The sequence below is a fragment of the Catharus ustulatus genome, chromosome 4, assembly GCF_009819885.2.
Source record: "Catharus ustulatus isolate bCatUst1 chromosome 4, bCatUst1.pri.v2, whole genome shotgun sequence".
Lineage (NCBI taxonomy): Eukaryota > Metazoa > Chordata > Aves > Passeriformes > Turdidae > Catharus > Catharus ustulatus.
The window spans coordinates 19601248-19622297 of NC_046224.1; the positions used below are offsets into that span (position 1 = coordinate 19601248).

The window sequence follows — 21050 nt, forward strand, 5'->3', positions numbered from 1 at the left end:
AAGGATTGGAATTACGTGAAGAAAAATCCAGCCTACCCTTTCCACCAAGGCTCAGGTATGAACTAAAGCTGCGAGCTTCAGACTCTTCTGTGCCTCTATGTTACGCAGTGCAAAGTGCTGAAGAAATTAAAGGAGGATCAACACAGTAAAAGGACAACTGAGCAAGAACTTTTAAAACCATGATTGTGATTTTAGCAATTAATGTACAATCTCTGCATCACTTTAGGCCTATATTGGCCTTTAGTAGGCATTGCCTTCAGAACAAAACTATATTGAACTCCTTAGCTTTTATTTTTATCTAAAACTAAATTGTCCTAAAATACAGAATTGTGGGTGGAAGGAAACATAAGGTATACAGAAAAAAATTACCCTATTTCTAAAAAAATGTTAGTGTTTAGTCTAAAAGAAAATTAACAAAGTGACTTCTTAATTTCCCCCTTTCTCATATAAAAAAGAATATATGTGAGTTAATGGTGGAAATTTCAAGTAATGTATAAGTAGTTGCAAGTCCCTATTATTTTTAGTGTCATCTCAGGTTTGTTTTTTTCATTTCTTCTGAAACCTACATTCTATTTCATCTTAATAAAACATAAAATAGAAACTTTACATATAGGAAGCATATCTAATGTGAGTGCTGTAAGATTATAATGATTACCATTTCCATTTTTATCCTTCATTGTTGGACATACTAACGTGAGTTTAGATATGCTGACACACTTGAATACTGTAAGATATTATTTTTTCCAGAATGGCTTGCAATTGCCCCAATTTTGAGAATTTTTAAGGACAACTGTAATATTGAAGGGGGAAAATGATAATTTTATTTATGCAATTAACTGGATAAGGCTGTTGCCATCACAGCAAATCAACATTGCAAATCCCAGTTTTCATCAGGTCAGCAAATTGATCTTGGCTTGGATCTTTTAATTCCTGTTGATGGAATGTTTTAACACTATTCAACTAAACACCAGGGTCATCCTGATCTCAAATTATGTGGTTATTTCCAAAGAACAAGCTGCTTCAAGGGAAGCCTAGCCTGTTTATTTACTGATGCATGTCCAGATGTGCTTTTCAGACTTCAAAGAACTGAATCAGAAGCAATTCACAAAAGTTCAACATGAATAATTTATCTAGTTCTTACACATTTTTTAGCGAAGAAGGGACTCTATATGCTAGCATTTTGCCAATGCAATAAAAAAATTGCTAACTGGGACTTGTGTCATAAGTGTTTTGGTCACTGGGTTTGTCATGCTTTCACAATAGGTGTTTCATTATTCAAAGGTATTCCAGATAGTCAAAACTCACTGAGGAGGCCAGAAAAACTGGATGCCTGCTGATTTGTGAGTGCCTTCAGTAATTTTCTTTCCCAGCTACTGCTGGCTTTGGAGAAAGTCTAACATTTTCAGTACAGATGGCACACTTAGGAGATGACTTATTTCTTTTGTGAGCTCATATACTGAACATGTAAATATTGAGGCATCCAAATTCACAGTTTGGGACAGGCCCTAACACTCCACATACTCAAATACTCCCTTGTTAATGCAGCACACAAGGCTAAGCAAGGAGGCAGGACAGGGGAGCCAAAATCTGATTAGTTTCACCTAGCATTATGCAATGTCTGTATGAAACTGTAAGGCACTGTTCAAGGAGGAAGAGATTGTCTGTCTGAGAAGGTAGCATGTGTCATCCTGTACTACTAAAATCTTTCTGGGAGCATAGACCAGCACCAAATCCTGGCCCCATGTCCAGGAAAAATTAATGGGGTAGGTACTGAAATAAGCAGCTAGCATGAAGAAGGGAATGGAGAGCATTTCTCCTGAGACAGGTATGTAAGAGTCTGCTTTATCCATCCTAACAAGATAAAAAGTAACATCACTGTTGCCTATAAATACACCAAGTAGGTAAATGCCTGGGAGGAACAGAAGTCACTTAAGTTTAAGCACTAAATTGGCACAAAAACAGAACATAAAAACCATTAATAAATTTAGGCTACAAATTAGAAAGAGATTTCTAACAATTAGAGCACAGATGTTCAACATTAACAGTCTTTAAACAAGAGCTTTAGCACCTTTTCAAGTAGAACCGGAAAAACTTACACACCTTGACAAATTCATGATGTGCCCAAGTAGGGAATAATGAACCAAAAATTTGGCCACTAGCTATAGCTCTTTTTTTGACCATGTATATTCAGAAAAGGATATTTCTTGCAGGGTTATTCAGATTATAAAGAACCTCGGGAAGTCCAACATCTAGTGGCATCTTGAAGATTCTTAAAAGATTGCATCATCTCTCTGAGTAACTTCTTCCAATGTTTGACTGTACTCTTGAGAAAAATATTTCTCCTTACACCCATCTGGATCTCCCTTATTTCAATTTATGTGTCATTGTCTCACTACATAGTTTTGGGCAGGCTTCACTAGCTGACTCTTCTTCAGCAGACATGTTGGACTATATAATTGAGGTGTGTTCTCTTCCAATTTTAACGATTTTCAGAGTGTCTGATTCTGAAAAAGGTTGGCTCCATCTTTTTAATAGCCTCCCCATAGGTATTGAGTGATGTGGTTGAATTCTCTCAAAGTAATCTAATTTTAGACAACAACTCTCCCTTAGCCTCTCTCCACAGGGCAAGTGTTCTAGCCTTGAGCCATCGTGGTGTCCATGAGCTGCACTGATTCCAGATATTGATGACTACCTTGTGCTGGGGGGACTGAAACTGATGAGAACTTAGCAGAGGGGCTAATCCCTCCTTGTTATGGACTGGTTTTGATACCATTAATGCAGTTCTTGAGGCTGTGGTGCTGGGGCATTCCTGGCTCATGCTCACCCTGCTGTCCAGCAGACCCTAAGTTCCCTTTCCAAAGAGCTGCTTCCCAGCCCTCTGTCCTTAGCCTGTATCATCCTCCTCCCCAGGTGCAGGAATTTGTGTGTATCCTCTATGAATTTCATAAGATTTTTGTTTGTCCATTCCTCCAGCCTATCTAGGTCCCTTGGAGAGTGCCCCTGCACTTGAGCATCTTGATTGATCCTCCACAGTTTGGTGTCATCTACACTTAATAAAAGTGCACATTGATGTTTCCTGCAGGTCATTGATAAAGACTACAGTGAACTCTTGAAATCTTCCACTTTTTACCAAACTCCAGGTAGATAATCAACCGTTAACCACTGTCCTCTGAGCCCAATCATGGAAAAAGTTTTTACACATACGGTTGCCCACACATCAATACTGTAACTGAACTCGATATAATGTCCTGACTTTGTTTTATGGCTCTACCTTCCTTGTCCTCATTTCAGTTCTCTGGTTCCACACTGACAATTTGTAACTTCTTGAGATTTCTAAGAAATAATTTAAGAAATGATGGGTCTAGGGATTAGAGTTAGTTCCAATTTCAGACCCGAAATGGAAAGACAGCTTTACTGCTAAGGTAATTTGCTTGAGTAGGAAAGAGTCCCAAGGTATGAGTTTCTCTCACCTCATACTAGGTGTTTAAGGAGCAGCCAGGCATCCTGGACTCATGTGATAGTCGATGGAAAGAAATAGGTTTCACTAGGGAGTGGTAAGTTTGATTTGTTTCAGACATAGGAAGAAATGAATCATTTGCTCTATATTTCTCTCCATGAACTAAAGAGTGAGTTCTTTAAATGCCTGAATTAGGACAGATTAATCTACTTTCCCATTTCCTATATGTTGCCTTCGTTGGGGGGAAACGAAGGCAAATGGCGACCTGGCTAGAGCGGGCCACGGCGAACACACACACATACACTTTCACAATCCCAGTCGCCGGACAAATCACTCGCTACACTGATGCAGTCGACGGTGAAATGCATTTATTGCTCGGCAAACACGGGCTTAAGTAACTTCGATACAGCTGTGATTGGCTAATGCCATGGAGAGGGCGGGGTCTAACTCCTCGTGCATAACGACGTCTTCTGAGGGAACTTTCTAGCTCACCACACCTATATAACCCAGATATTCCGGATAGATGATCCCAATAGTTTATCCCTTGCTCATGATCTTTATATGCACATTATGTGTTTAAATGGCCCAAGCCATGGTAGAGAGCAATAATTTAATTGAAATAAATAGAATTTAAAGTTTGAAATTTTATAATTTGGTTGTTACAGTTAAGATACAGGAGTGGGAATATAGATAAAGTGAACAATATTCATAATTGTTCTATATTTATCTGCCTTTTATAATGACAAGTTACCAAAACATTCTTTTTCCCCAGTGCATATGGTAAGTTCATCTGAAGTTTCCACAGAGTAATTAAGATACTCTGTATCATTATTAATTTTTATAAATATTCCTGTTAGCAATTCTTTGATCAAAATAAATGGTTGTCCTTCCTGAAGTCTCCTAGATGATGCTGGTTTAGATTAATTGCTTATTTTGTTAAAAAGGATTTACCAAATAAGAGATGCAATAGAAAAAAGTGGCTGCCTTCATTAAAATGTTCTGCAATGTTTATGTAACAGGGAGAATGGTATCAATATTACTGTCATATAAAGATCAATGTAATCGATACATTGATTTCTGAACTCAGAACCTTCTTGAACTGTTGTAAAGTGCTAAGATTTTTGTTTATGTCTTGAACTTTGCTTAAAAACTTACTCCCTCTTGATAGTTTGTCTTAGGATTTTCACCTATTTTCAGTGTATTTCATTCATATCTCGGTTTGATTTTGATTTCAGCCAGAAGTAAAGCTATTGTTACCTTACAGAATTAATCCCATTACCTTTTAATGAGCAAAACTCAAGATGCATAAATATAACTTCTGTATATGTAGACCACTTCGTTCAGTGTACAGGGCCATAATAGCAAGACATGAACATACCAGGCCTAATCTATATTTGCACTCTACTTTGCTGGATTTAATATGTTATGTTGCATAGAGCTTTTGATAAAACATTTGAGCAGAAGTATGTTGCACATCTATCTAACAGGATAGAAATTGAGAATGAAAGAAAAACCTGCCAGCACAAAGCAATTGCCAGGCACTGGTAGTAACCATGGGGAATATATCTGAGCCACATCTTGCAAAGAGAAAGTTGTTTATCTCTCTTTATCAATGCTGCCCCAGAATAACCACTTTTCTTCTGTGAAAAGCTCAACATATTACAGAAAAATGGCACAAATCTAATCTTCAATACTTTCTGGGTTATTTCTTCCTACTGAACTGGCAAGGCCCAACTTGGACATGCATCTTTTTCTAACTATGAGAACAAAATGCTTCAGCTGTGACACCAAATACACAGTGGGAAAGAGTCCATTATCATTACAGATTATATCACATTAAATCTTGAGGGAGCCATATGAACTTCATATCAACTCTTTTTAACATCTCACAGCATTGCTATTTGAGTTGCCATTTCTTTAATGACAACATTTGTGCATGCAGTGAAACATACTCAGAAAGTAGTTTTGGAAGCCATAGCTACCTCTTGAAGTGTTGTGCTCATTAACTCAGTAATTCAACCAGAAGGAAACAGAACAAATTTCCAGTATTTTCCTTCAGGAAGTCTTACAAAATATGGAAAAAAATGCTACAGAAAGTATGGTTAAACTTAATTATTATAATTATTATTAATCAGTGGCAAAAATGTCATTTTAGAGACTGCCATGGAAGATCATAAGATAAATAAAAATTACATTAAGATCTTTTCATAGTCCTCATCTCCTCATTATAGCTAAACACTGGAGGCTCTTTCCTATCCTTTTGGGCAACTAAACAAGTCAAACTCTGTTCTGTATTTTGTGGCTTGATTATTCTGTCACTGATGCATGCAATCTTACCATGAAGACAGCCATCCATGAAGCAGCTATCAAAAACATTCTTACAGGCATCAGCTTAGACTGTACATTCTTCACAACTTCCCTGCTGCATTGAAGAAAGGATACTTGTTTCCACTCTTGGTAATGTCACTTCTTCTTGTTACCACTCATTCATTTTGTAGGAGTCAGTCCACGATCATTTTTCTTGTTTGAGCTTTCTTCCATACTCTCTGTAAGACTTCACATTCTTTTTTTTGTTTGTTTGTTATCCATCCTTAATACTCTCTACAACTGTAATATGTATAAGAAAACCTACAGTTGCTAAACTCCAAACATGCCAAGGACAAGACCAGATAAACGTTTTTTTCTGCTTCTCTGTAAACCTACATTTCCTTTTTTCTATTGTAGGTAATAGGCTGTAAAGGTAGGGACCCTGAAAGTGCTACAGAGACCATTTATCTGCTCTGTATTTCTGCACTGACAAACACCATAATGTGCCATGTGTCATAATGTGCCTGGGGTTCTGAACAGTGTCATGATTGCAAAAATGGTAGCAAGCAGCACATAGGAATTAAATGCAAAGCAATCTTGGTAAACCAAGAATAGTTTTAAATCTAAAAACAAACAAATCAAGGAGATAGCAAAATAGCCACTAATCTATCCTTTCTGATTTTGTTTTCATATAAATCTATAGGAATTTTGTCTATCTTGGACAATTTTGCCTCTCAGGCAAAATGTTTATACAATATAATATTTCCATATAATAAAAAGGATTGTGAGAGTTATTTGTTCTGGATTGTTCACAAACATAAGTTTTCATGTGTTCTTGAAAGACTAAAGAGGAATACTCCAGAGCATTATCAGGATACTAAAAAAGAAGAATAAGCAGAGAAAACAAAGACGAAGAAGAAGAAGAACTTCTGAATGCATTGGAGAGGTGTATCTAATTCCCCACACCACAGGATAAGAGTGTTCACCTTCTATACATTTTTGAGATTATACATCGTAATATTTATAGGAGCCTTTTTTTGCATTTAAGATTGTAGGCTTCCAGAAACAGCCATTGAACAAGGAATATTATTGAACTTTTTTTTTTTTTCTTTTTCACTTCCACAATAACATTCTTCCCACAGAGGGAATTCTCTTTCTTCTCTCATACAGTGTGGTTAATCATTATTTGCTTTCCTTTTCAAAGCTGCAGACTCATTATAAAAATGTGAGTAGCTAGCACTTAAACTTCTAACTCAAAGCCACTTATAGGCATTAGATCTATGAACTCTGAACTCCTGTGCATTCTTACCATTGTTAATCTACAAAGAAACTGTCTTATGGTGTTGGTAAGTATATCCACAAAGCTTCTTTGTGCCACCACAGAAACCATTTTATATATAATTACATGTTATGAGAGACAAAAAACATGAAATGTTTGTAGAGAAAAGGGCATCCAATATTTGCAAATTCTAAAAGAGCAAGTGATAAAATTTTGCCCAGTTAACTCTAATGGCTTAAATGCCAATAATAATAAGTGCTTCGTCCTGTAGTTAATAAAGATTGACAGCAAGAATAAATGAAACCAATATATAAGTGAAAGAAAGGAGAATTGTCAGCATTAATTACACCGGTGAAGTTGAGAGTAAAACGGTTGATGTCTAAGTACCTACAGAAAAAAAAAATAATAACCAACTGAAACTGGAAGACAAGAATTTTATAGGTAATTGTGCCAGGATGCTAGTTGTTTCTGCAGAATTTACAGTATTTTGGCAGAGAAGAAGATATTAAGTGGGGATTGTAGACACCCAGCCTTTAAGTAACTGAACCAAATTAACACCAATAGAAGATTTTTCATTTAGATTTCTTTTCCATTCAGATAAAGTAAATACAATCTATTTTGTATTCAAGTGTAACAGATAAAATCACTGTTTTTTACAAGCATTTATTTCTGTCAAGTGGATACAATTATTTTTCTCTCTGATTCTCTGCATAAGACATTCATAATGACTCCCTAGAATATTTCAGTCAAATTTCATCTAGGGATTTCATGAAATCACATTTTGTGCAGGTTAAGCTAATGCATTGCACTGGATAGAAGATGCCATGGATAATTTGATTCTCATTGAAGAATTTATTTTAAGCAGTTACTAGTAGGCCAGACAGGAATGCATTTTGCATTTTGGAAGAACTGGGCAAAAGGTCTCACGAAGAAGCAGGTGTAGTAACAAGGTAGTGCACTGATGCTGATCACTCAAAGGATTCTTCTTGGGTGGATCCCTCACATTGTTACAAAATTGTTCTTTTCTGTTGAGGGGCAGTCATGTAAGGTTCATGCAGCCGTCTCTCAGAGCATGGTCAGAGAGCATGAACTCGCTCCCACTTCCATCTGCCGTTGCAGTGGATGAAGTGCAGTTGCCCTAAATTATTTCAAGGGGAAAAAAGTTATCTTGTCCTTTATGAATTCAGTAGTGTTATATTCAATAATTAATAGACCTGCTTCCATACCATTTATGCTTCCCTGCCTCCTGCCAAAAAAAACAAAGTAACCAACCAAAAGAGAATCCCACATTATAATCATTCCTGGTTATTTTAAAAAATAATCATTTTAATACTTTGTGGAAATCCATGGAAGTGCATGATCCTAAAATCTCACTATTGCACCTCCACAAGACGCTTTGGCTTGTTCATTTTTAGCACTGCATGCAGCTCAGCCTCTCCCTGGCTGGTGCAACGGCGAGTGCACGTGTGATGGCTGTGCTGCTGAAGCCTGTCGATTAGAATTTATCTGAGCAGTCCAAAGGAATGCAGAGCACAGAACATTTTTCTGCTGAGCTACACAGGAACGCTGCAGCTCCACTTAGTTCTTCCTGCTGATTGCTGCATAAATGCTAACCAGCTGGAGAGCAACTACACTCCTCAAGGACAGGCAGCAGAGACCTGCACCCATGGTGTGTGGATGTCTGCAATAAAGGATCACTCTTGCAAGCACTCTTTTGAACACAGCGCCCTGCTGCTTAGGGAAAGGAGTATGCTGGCTCCTGACTTTTTCTCAATAAAGGAACAGTTCAGCACAGGATTGGGATTTTTGGTCCAAAGAGTTCCAGATAGTCATTCTCCAATTCCAGTGAATTCATGTAGTCTCTTCTGGTCCCCAGACTGGCTCTGGTCCCAGAAATGCTGTATCTATAAGACACACAAAATTTTGCTGTCTGCATTTTATACAGAGGAAGGAACCAAACTAGCTTTTGTAACCACTCATTAAGATAAGATTGGCTTCTTACCCACCACAACCTAAAGAGTTGATTTGTGCATACACAATTGTAGGGTAAATGGTCAGTACTTCTGCAAATGGTTCTAAAATCAGAATAGCAAACACAAAAGGGAATTGAACCAAACTGATGGTGACTTGAGATGTGAAAGCAATCAGTAAATCAGAGGATGAGTATGGTATGGAGGCAGATAAGTAAACTAGATGGAGCAAAAGCTGAATCAGACGGCACAGAGAGAAAATAAAGACTATAAATTAGCAGTCTGACCTAGAAGATGTAAGAATCACAAAGTACTGTGACTAGTGAATTGTCATGCGATTTTAAGGCTGCTTTGTAATACACAAGTGCACAGGGCTAGAATTCAAGTAGTCACATTCTCCTGTTTCAGGAATTTCATTTTTTAATTTTCATAGTTTTTTAATGTTGCAGGATTTCTTTGGAGATTTTATGTATTATTTATATGAATCTCAGTAACTTATCAATTTATAATCTTGGTGCAGAGAGATCAGAATAATAAAATACAAATCATTTCCAAACTAGTGCAACTGGCATTCATCCATTTTCCTTCCACACCCCTCCTCAAACATCACTTTTAAAATAGAAACAATATATTCTAACTTATTCAACTCTCTCCTTCAAAGAATGACTTGGCTACCTCTAACAGAATGAGTGCTTTATGACTCTGCTGTTCTTTGCCTTGAAAATGGCAATATGCAGTCATTAAATATTTTAAAATTTGATGTAAATATATCTACAATTGTTATTCAGTTGGGTGAAATTTTAACAAAGTGTGAATCTGGATCTTGGATAGCTGAGTTTAACAGCTTTGGATTTTCAGATCCGTTCATGATAAGCCCTAACTTCAAAATAATCTATCCTTATATATCTTAATAATTTTTAGTGATACTATCTGAGCCAAGAAAATTCATCTGGAAATATTATCAAAGAAAACAATCTATAAGTCCTGGTGTCTTCCTGGTACATTTTATTCTATGCAGGTCCAAAGATGTGCAAAGGTACAGCAAAGACGTTTTAATTCTAAGATGAAGGATCATATAATAAGGTCCCCAAATAATAAGGAATTAAAATATAACACAACCTCAAACAAACTGCTATAAACATAAAATGTAAAATTTTGTGTTTAAGGCTGGAATATTCGAGTGATGTCTTGGCTTCCATCAGTTTGCCTGTTTCAACTTGGAAATTTCACTTAAGGATTGAACAAGCAATAACTTTTATGAAGGGAAATGTAGGCATAAAATCAGTTGCAAGCATGACTTCAAGACTCAGCAAATTTCCCATCTCACATAATACTGCACCCTTGCAGCAATCCATAGAAGCTATATGATAATCCTCAGCTCGTAACAATATTTTTTTCAGACCAAGAGGCATTCAGTCAGAAAGTGTCTATTTTAAATTAAGAAAAGAACAAGAATAAAAGTTAAGCTTAGTTGTGTTTCTCTCTCCTGGCAGGATTTCCTGAAAATAAAATTAACTTCAAAATCCTGCAGATATTATGAAGATCTTAATATTAAATGAATGATCATCTGGTGATCTCTGAATGATGTAGCAGCAAAATACTAAGAAGATACAGAAGACAATAAGGTTAATAGAAGTGACTCTAGAATATAGTTAAATTTTCTCTCCTTTCTTACAAGGAGTCTCAGGATTTAACCTAAACTGACCAATGCTCTTAAAATATATAATAGAAATTAGTAAAAGGACTATAATTAAGATTTTTATTGCAATACTTCTGTGTCATCGCTATAACAAAGTAACAAGAGATATTTTTGAATACTTAAATCATAACACATTAATATGATAATCCTTTCATTATATTAAAATTTTTGTTTGCAATAATATATCTTGCAGAAGCACTATCATGTGGCTACTTTATTTCTTTTATCTGTTGTATAACACTTATTTTTTCATAGTGAAAGAGACCATATAATTTGCAGAGTTCTTGACATGCATACAGAAAAAGAAGGATGTGTTCAGAAGAAATCTCACTGACTCACTGACCACTCCAGGCTGAAATAATTAGCCAATTGAAATATATATTGTGATTTCATCTAGAGGAGGTATTTCTTCTATATTAGCATTTCCTTGGCTTCTCTTACAAAGATGAGAACTAGCTGGGGAGAATTGAATGAGAGAACCAAACAGCATCAGCGGTTAATTAACCCATGATCCACAATGAAGAAGGGAGAAAGCAAATCATAATGTACTTTCATATATTTCTATTCTTTCACGTATTATGCTGTTGGACTATTTGTCCCTCTCTGGTAAGGGGCTAGTTACAACATGCTTTTAACAATCCTCATTACTGGATTTCTCAAATAGACATTACCATATTATTCATAATATTATAACTACTACATACCTGCCCCTATAATAAACAGGAATTGATTCAATTTGGGGTATTTAAATTACGTTCCCAAAGTATTAGCAAAGTAAGACACATCTTTTTTTATTCACTAGATAATCACTGATAAAGCCCTCTAAAATTTTATCAAGTTTAACATTCTTAACTATTCCCAAGCATGGACAATTGATGAATTTCAAAATACTTCAAATATAATTAAGTAATACAGCATCCCATGAGTAAAGCAATGTATCTCTTTTTCATAAATGAGAAGTATCAGACATATTGATTAAGATGGAATCCTTCAAGAAAATACCAGGTTGGTTTCTGTTATCTTGGTAAATTGTAAAACAAGAAAAAAGGTTGTTACAGAGATATTTTAGGAAATAAAGGAAGATGAAAACACACACTAAAAGTCATACATGATAGTCATACCAGACGTAGGACAAGAAGTACAAAAAAAATGGGGTTTTGTTTTTTTTTTAAGGTTGGAGGCAATATGTCAGATTTATTCAACAACATACTTTGGAAAATGCATCTCTTGAATAAAAGATTTGTATGATAAAAATATAGTAGTCTGGTAATAAATATATTACTTAAATGGCAACATTTAAGAGAAGTAGAAAACTCAAAATATAAACACTGAATCTAGTGTTGTTGAGACCCACAAATGTCAAAGACAAAATGAGAAAAACATATTTTCAAACTTCAATACTTTCTCATGCTTGCAAAATTGAAGTCACTAGTCCCCCAAATATGCCTATACACATACATATATATTTATGCATGTTACTCCAAATATGTGATTATAATCTTCACTGTGGTAAAACTAATGGCTAAAATGTCATCTGGTAGCAAAGCAATGTAGATTTGGGATATGATGAAAGACTGTTGCAATCTTCTCCTTTGCTTCACACTCTTTGCAGTAAACTACAGTGATATCCATGGTGGAAAAAACAAATGTACCCAACACTTTTCAGATATGGAGTGGAGTAAATAAGTCAGCGTGTAGTAAGTGGAAAACAATGCCAAAGAGCAGTGCAGAGCTTGTATTTCCCTTGTCTCCTACTTCCCCTTCCCTTTAACACTGAGATTCACTTCTTCCCTGTCAGCACTGCACAGAGATCGGGTGCTGTACTGATCCTTGTAAATTCTCTCCTAATTTGGAGCCTTGAATAAATACATGGAACAGCCTTTGGCATACAGTTATTTTATTTGTTTGTTTATTTCTTTATTTATTGGCAATAATATAAAGAACCACCTTTCAACCACCACACAGAAGCAGTGAAGCACAACCAATGTCTCATTTATAATCAGTGGGAAAATAGGTGACTATAGTGTATTAATAAAGAAGAAAAACCTTCTACATTCCTGATGATATTATTATGACAAAAAGAAAAAATATGAGCTCAATCAAGGACAATGTGAGAGGGGGAAAGTGATATGGGTGTCTCTGTTACATTGCAGTTATTGTGTAAAAGTATTTCTACTCAGTCATACGCTATTTTAAGAATCTGCTACATTAACTGTATAATTTATTTTCAGTTTTTAGAAGTTTCATACATGTCTTTACTTCTGATTATTTTCGTTTTTACTCCAAAGTTTTATTGTGAATTTCACAGGGGATCCTTAGTCATGAAAAATAATTATTTTAATATGTATTTAATAAGATATCACATTTGATTCTTTAAGAGAATCAGTCCCAAACACTTCCATGCTGCAACTTGTGTGAATATTTTGCTACTGCTGGTTGTTATAATACCTCATCCACAAAAATGCATGCCAGTGGTTTCTTCTTTTACTCAAAGAGTAGACACATTTTCTCTCATCTTGTTTTCCCGTAAAAATTTTCTGCGTAAAAATTCTGAGGAAGCTTATTCACAGTTAACTTTATCAAATCACTTCCAGCAAGACTGGGCACAACTTCCTACTCATTAATACAGATGCAACCAATCATTAATTTTGTCATTTTATTTGGAGCAAAAGTACACTTATTTCAAAAAATATTAATGAATTTCAAGGATTCATATTGCAGAAAGAGTACAGTCAGTTCCAAAATAGGATCCTAACTTACTCAAGAATTTTCATGTTAAATGACCTACTGAGATGTGCACTTTGTGCTTCCTTCCATCTATACATGCTGTTGTGAATAGAAAGCATTGCCCTCATATCAGTGCAGGTTTTTTCACATTCCTTCAGAGGAATTTCTGTCTGGTGTACTATTTTCTTTTTTCATACTAGTCAAGAAGCATATTCTAAAGTGTCATCACAGAACTAATAAGAGTTGTGTAACATGAACTCGCAGATGCCATTTGAAAACCTCTAGTTCCAGACTAGACAGATATTGATTGAATCACATTAGTTCAAAATGGAGAAAACTAAAACTACACGTTTTACACGAAAAATCAAGCAACCTTCTCACATCTGTCTATAAATCGGCCAATCTCCTAACATTCCAGAGGAAACTATGGACTGCAGGACAAATAAACCCTAGAGTTTTCACAGGCAGAAGCTTATTATCTTCCCACCAAAAGATTGTGAAGGGAGGACTTCACAGCGTTGTATTTCTAGTGGAACCTCTGTCCTGGTAGCTGTACAATGAAGAGGCTCTTATAGCTTACACTTTACTTTTTTCTTGTTCCCCAAGTTGCTGCTACTGTCACAGTCTGGAGACATTTTTTTTTGTCTATAATAAATCAATGATAAATGGTTTTTATTAGATACAGACTTGTATCAAAATTTTAACTATTTTGTCAGTTCCATCAGAACTCCACCTCTTTTCTTCCTATTTTTCTCTACCCATGCATTTCTATGATGCACACATTTAATGTAAAGAACAGCGGAACCTGTGAGGATGGAACAACAGTGAATAATATTCTGCCCAGTATGTATTTTCTCTTAATAATTTGAGAAGTAAACATAAAGTTCTCTAAATTCAGCAGCTCTTTATAGCACACAGAGTTAAAGGCTCTGTGCATCTGCAATGCCAGTGAGGAACTAGGGCCCATGAATGCTTTCTTTGTACTAGTAATAAATCTGCTACCATAAGCTGCTGCAAATCTCAATTAAGACAAAATATTATTTTAAAACCTGAAACTTGTCCATCCTCCCCCTCGCCCAATTTTAATCTGACAAGAAAACTCATAAGTTTTATGATATGCATCTGAGATCATTGAGTGATTACTGCCACCTAGTTAATTCTCAATGCAATGAATTACATACAATTAGTATAAATGAAGGGCCAAGCCCTCAGTTGATGTATCTGACAGAAGATAATAAAAAACGGTTAGAACATCCAGTCATTTTTCCCATAGGAAAATATTGCTTTCTGACATACATTTTTTTTGTGTGTGTGTTTATCTAATCTTCTTTTACAGGCCCCACAAGGCATATTGACAGGGATGGTTTTCCCTCAAATCAAAACCTGCTCTTGCCTGGGATACACTGACATGTATCTGAGCTTTCCCTCTGTAACACAGCACTTTCCAAAGCATTTTGCCTCCATGTTTTATGTACAGCCTCTGAATTAATGAAGAAAAGGAAAAAACCCTCTATTAAATGCTGAGGATAGGGACAGATTGCACATGCATGGCCCACATGCCAAAGGATATCTCATGATAAGAGTGTCGTCGCTCTATGACTTTATTCTCTTGATTAGAGTAGAAGCTAAACTTTGTCATCAGTGTGACATCTCACCACTCATAACTTTTAAATGCTGCCATCTTTCTTTCTACCATAATGTTCAATAACTCCAGTGTACACCTCCTTCTGAAAAGCCACAGCAGTAAGTGGAGAGAGCAAGCCTGTGGTGCCTCTCTCAACTTTGTGAGGTCTCCAATGACAGTAAACTGAAATTCCATGAAAAGAGATCAGTCCATGAGCTCTGCTTCTCTGTGTCTCAGCAGTACAGTCTGAAAGGGCCCAAGTGTTACTTGGCTAAGGCCCTAAACTTTTAAGAGTACTTCAAACAAAGAGCATGACTGGGGAGGAACAAGCTCTTTCCCACCAGAATTCAGTTTGTTTGGAACAGTGCCTTTGTTATCCCTTTAAAAATAAATAAATTATGCAGACTATCTGCCTTGCCCCAGATCTTTTAGTCATGCCAAAAACTGCTTGTGTGCAACCAGCTCTACTTTGTCAGTCCTGGAAAGGAAAGAAAGCTCTCAGAAGGACTGATGAGAACTTTGTATGCTAATTGCCTTTCTGACTGGAGAAAAATGCAGAGAAAAAAAATATAAAGGAGAACAATGAAAAATTAGTTGCTTTGTCTAAATGCTTCCAGTTGTTGATAAATGCTCACTGTTTAGACTCACCAATTTTTTTTTAGCCTGCAGCTGCAGAGCCAGTGTTCCTCGTTCCTTGCCATGACTGTTGATCTGACTGTCTGCCAGATAATCACCAATTCCTGCTCTGCTGTCTGCTTCAGTTATTTTTTTAAGAACATTTTTTCTCCTTTTCTTGAACCTGATGATCTCACACCGGAAATTCAGCTTTTTTTTTTCCTAAAGAAGAGGGTCTTTTGTGATGGCAACAGAGCACTCTTACAATCAGCTGGGAGTTTTCCTTACTTAGGCAAGAAAAAAAATAAGGTCAAGAATTGACAGAGTTCCAGCAGTGCTTAAACTCTAGCAGCACAAAAACGCTATTTAAGGAGCAACAAAAAACTAAAGACACATTTACTCTGAGGTAATGGTGACATAATTTTTTGGAGAATAATTCCCAGTTATTTTAACCTATTTTTTCGTGCTGTATTCAGGACCAAAATGTGAATAGGATATAGATGTAAACTTTACATGGAGACAGTGTGTCTCACAAATCAGTGTAGAAACGTTCAGCACAAAAATGTCTCTTTACCTTGACAATAAAGACCAGTTTGATAGTTTATTTTCTTTATTCCTACAATGAACCCATTGAAAAACCTTCATCATTTTTATTCTGTTTCAATGCCTTACAGTTTTCTATCCCTTGTAAAGGAAATAAAGTTACTGAAGGCAGTTTGGAGACTCTGAATGAGATCTTGTTTTGAAGTTTCATAATGATTTCATGAATTTATTTTGTACTGCAAATTACAGTCTCTTGATTGCTAACATGAGACTTTCAGGTTTTTATTAGGATGTCTGTGGCCAAAAGACTGGCCAAATTTACTTTAGCTTTGATTCAGGCTTCAGCAGTGCCCTTACTTTATAAGTAAAAGATCCCTTTGTGATCAGAATATCTTTACCTTGCTAATCTAATTCTGTACTCCCATTTTTCATTTCCCAGTTGACTGCACCATGTCCTCTCTCATAGATATTCTTGGAGAGGAGCTAGTGCATATAATATTATGGGAAAGCAAACCTGCTTTTCACCACCATTTTGCCCTTTAGAAAGTCTTTTCAATGCAGTTCCTAGAAACCAAGTGTTGCATAAAGCAGTGGAAATGGTCCAGTTTATTCAGTATGCTACTGGTATGCCTGAAAAAGTATGCGACTGGTTTCCCAGCTGTCACAGAGAAAAGGTAAACCGTGTAGGTGGAGAAGAAGAGATTACAGGCAATCTCACCCCTGATAAGTCACAGTTGTACTAATTACCAAAGAAGAGGAAAGCCTTGCCCTCAATGGGTCAGAGCTGTGACTAATAAAGATAAGTGTGATAAAAGGGGTGGGTTGGGTAGTCAGAGGGATCTTGGAGGGAGAGGGTCTGGAGGAAGAGGACCTGGAGGTGGTAGAGAAGCCCTGAGGAAGAAAGAATGATCCAGAGAGACACAAAAAAGAACAGAACAAAGTAGGGATCACTGCTGTAGAAGTTCTGCTGCTCTGCAGCAATCTGGGTCTGATGGGGTCAGAGCCTGCAGTCACAGCTGAGCTGGGTGAAAGCTGTGCTCAGAGTCTGCAAACTAATACTGGCAGTCACAGTCCAGCAGGAAATAACCAGAGTCTGCATCTGGACCCAACAGTAGGAGCTTGCTGCAGTCAGAGTCAGGATGGCTGAGCTGTAAAGAATAAAGTGGGACCCTTTTCATGTTGTTGTTGATTGACAGTCTGGGTCTTGGCTCATTTCTATGCCTAATGAGAGGACTGCTGCAATAAACCAAGGCTTCTAAACTGTTCTAGAATTTCTGAGTTACTGTTTTGGCCCATTTGTTGTTAGATTAATCTCAAATTATTCTATGTTGAAGGAAAAATATCGAAATGAAGCTCAAATTTGCCTCAAGTATTTTTAACTTTTGGAAAACTTTTTGAATCCTCTAATTCACTTACAGAGATGATGAAGATACAAGGTGGAGGATTGGGATGGGTGGAGAGAAAGATATAGATGGATAGAAATAGATATGGACAGATATCTGTAGAGATACAGATCTTCTACAGTCAGCGGAGCAGAGTTGTTCACATCCTGAGAAGATTTCACTGTATTCAAACACCTACTTTCAAATGCAATGAGTGTTCCCCTGCTGGCATCTGTATCTGTAGGGATCATAGGGTCAGACAGAATCATTTGCTTTAGTTGTCTAATATAGGGCTAGAGAAATTTGGGTGATATGTATCACTAGATCCTGGACGTGGACAGTTGTTACAGAGCAAAGATATTGGAGTTAATTTGCAGTTGTGCAAAAAAGCAGTTTTTGTGAGCCTATCACCTGTGCAACCTTTGTAGTCCCTGTTAGGACTACTCTGCAGGTGAGAACACAAGGACAGGAGCCTTAGGGAGCTGGGGGCAGGAGCATTCCGGCAGGTTTGTTGTATTACAGAGGATAAACAAATGCCAGCTGAATGTGGCTGTAGATGACACAGAGCTCTTATATCACTATTAAAGCCTTCCCATTGGATAGCATGAACAGCTCAGTTCTTCAATGGTGAAACCATTTAAATTATAAAGAGAAGTTTGTCAATAATGAAACTCTCCTCCTCAGGTTCAGGATGAGCAGCTCTTTATACATTTTCAGGTTCCACTTATTCCTGAATTTATTCTTTTGAGTCCTCCTGCCCTGTCTCCACCTTTGAAGGCTAGGGTATACGTGAACGGAAACGTCTCTCTTCCACTCTTCCTCTTTCCTTCTTTTCACGTGAAAATAAATGAAACCTTGGATGGAGAAATATCTGCGTTACCCTTCAAAACAGGCTGAGATTTTCAGTGAATGTAGTACTTCAGGGCAATTGCCATAGTTGGCAGCATCTCTGTCTCTTTTAAAGGAGCACAATGACTCTAGACGTTCTCAGTTACAGCAGACTCTGATCTGAATTGTAACAATTACAAGTGTCCACTGGGTAGATCATCTTGTCCTTTTAGCTAACACATTATTGTTTCCTCAGTGTTTCATCCAGTCTAATTTTGCCACTTTTCTGGGCAGAATATTTCATTACCAAATAGGGCTATTGTTAGTAAATGCAACATTTACTCATTCCCCATTTCCCTGTGTTCTGTGGAATCCCATTTTTTTCCAAAATCACTTATATTTCTCAATGCCGCCTTCATAAAATGTTTCTTCCTCCTCAAGAAACCATCAGCATTTTGCATGTTTTTTAGAACTTGAGACAAATACTTGTCAATTTGGTAAATTTGGGCTGGAACTGTTATGCAGTGTTCTTGCAAAGGTTCAGGTTTGAATACCATCCCCTCATTATGTCAAATATCATCCCTCGTTATTTCAGCACATTTGGTCCTGAGATAAATTGCAGTTGTTCAAGAAAGAATGAAAATGAAAGAACCTAAGAAAATATTTGATTCATAATTTGGCAAAATTTCACATTTATTTTTAAAATTAATAAGCAGAAAACTGAGATGTAACTTAATGTCCACAATACAGTTAGGACATTGGCTCTAAAAATATTTAGTTTCCTTTTTTTTTAATAATTGTGAACTAATTAAACTTCAGTGTTTTGTATAATCTAGGAGCTGTATTTGAATCACCCTGGATATTTGTTTGAGAAACCAAAGTCGCATAGATTTCCCAGTACATGAATAAGATAAAACCAAAGTCTTCCATGAGAACAATAATCACCACCCATTTACGATTCACATTTGCAACATGAAAAAAGAAGTAAATTGTGAGAATAAAAAAAATGAAGCAAGATCTGCTACATCTATTTTCTGCTATTTTTTTTTCCTAAAGAAACAATCTTGATATGATTTGTGCTCTTTGTGCAGATATCTGTCCGATTGTCTGCAGTGATTTTTGAACCCACTGGACAATTTTAGTCCAGTTTGACAGCAGGACAAAGGTAACAAAGTCACACTTGAGCAATTTTTGTGGAAATTTTGTATGGGAAATAAAGGCCAATTGTAGCTCTTACTGAGGAAAGGCACAATAAGCTTGCTTATCACACATTTTGTTTGCCTCCACCCACCTGTTTAATCAGCTAATGCACAGCTTAGATGAGCCTGGAGAGGAATTAAGAGAGGATAATATGGGAAGATAAAAGGATTTTGAGTAGTTCAGTACCAGTACAGAAATTTAAAGCATATAGATCAATTGGAAACCACAGTTTTTAGGCTGACTTTTTATGGAGAAATTTATTTCTCCCTATTTCAGCACATCACTTAATTTTTTGTTGCTTCTGCTTCTTTTCTCTTTCATTTACCAATACATCCCACTAATAGAGCAGTGAGAGATGGACATCAGAGTCCAGAAAGCTGCCTGATAAATACCTAAAATCTCTACAAATGTGATCTTTGGTCAAGCCAGCTGATAACTGCCCTTAACATAGTTTTATTTTTTATTTTCAATGTTTCAAATAATACAGAATCAAGGTTTGCACATCAAGCAGTTGAGTAGTTCTTTTTACATTTAGAATAAGTAGCAATTAGGCAAAAATTCATACATGATTTGCTAATGGTAATCCTGCAGATGCTAATTTAATTTGCATTCTACTAGTTCATTTTAATCATTTTATGCTATTCTTATGATGGACAACATGAAAAGAAGTCTGTAAGAAAGAAGATTGGCTATCTTATTCCTGGCTTCTGACACTGATTTGTTTTGTAACAATGAAAAATTTGTTTTAACTTTGTTTCCCATTCTAGTCTTCATCAATCTTTTTTGCTTATGAAAGCTACTAAAAAGAGAAGCATTCCACTAAACATTTGGATCCAATATAACTGAAAGAATAAGGCTTTGGCTTCTGTTACGATGCTGTTTATGGTATCTTTGTTGCTCTTATTACATAACTAATGCAATTATTGTAAAGAATCTTCTACAGCTCTATTTTGCTACCTTGGCAATGTATATGCAGGTAATTCCCTCCAGATGAAAAATTACCATCGACTTCTACCTCTACTGTCTTTCATATTACAGAAACATAGCGACAAAGTTTGGTGTCTTTTTGTATATATGAAAGATTCGTTCATTTTAGATATTTTTAATAGCAGGGAAACTTGCTCCTCTTGACAAAGCCATCCAAGATTGAATATTCATGATTAGACTTATATAGGCTCTAACTCTAAAAATCATACAAAATATTGAAATACATAAGTTTTGATTTGTAGCAGATATTACTGATTACAATTTGCAAAACAATTCATTGTAAAAATTTGTTAAAACTCAGTTGTCCTAATCATTGGTCTTGAATCCCTTGCCATTTAATTGTAACTTTTTTATCAATTTGGCCCACTCAATAATTTTATTAAAGATATAATTATTCCAGTAGCTGAAAATATCGAAGCTGAGACATTGAAA

The 21050-nt window shown here is 36.2% G+C and overlaps 1 long non-coding RNA gene across 1 annotated transcript in view; it reads right to left on the reverse strand.

Moving 5' to 3' along the window:
- Window positions 1–21050, reverse strand: part of LOC116996111 — a 138192-nt gene that overhangs the window by 102514 nt on the left and 14628 nt on the right. The window lies entirely within an intron of this gene.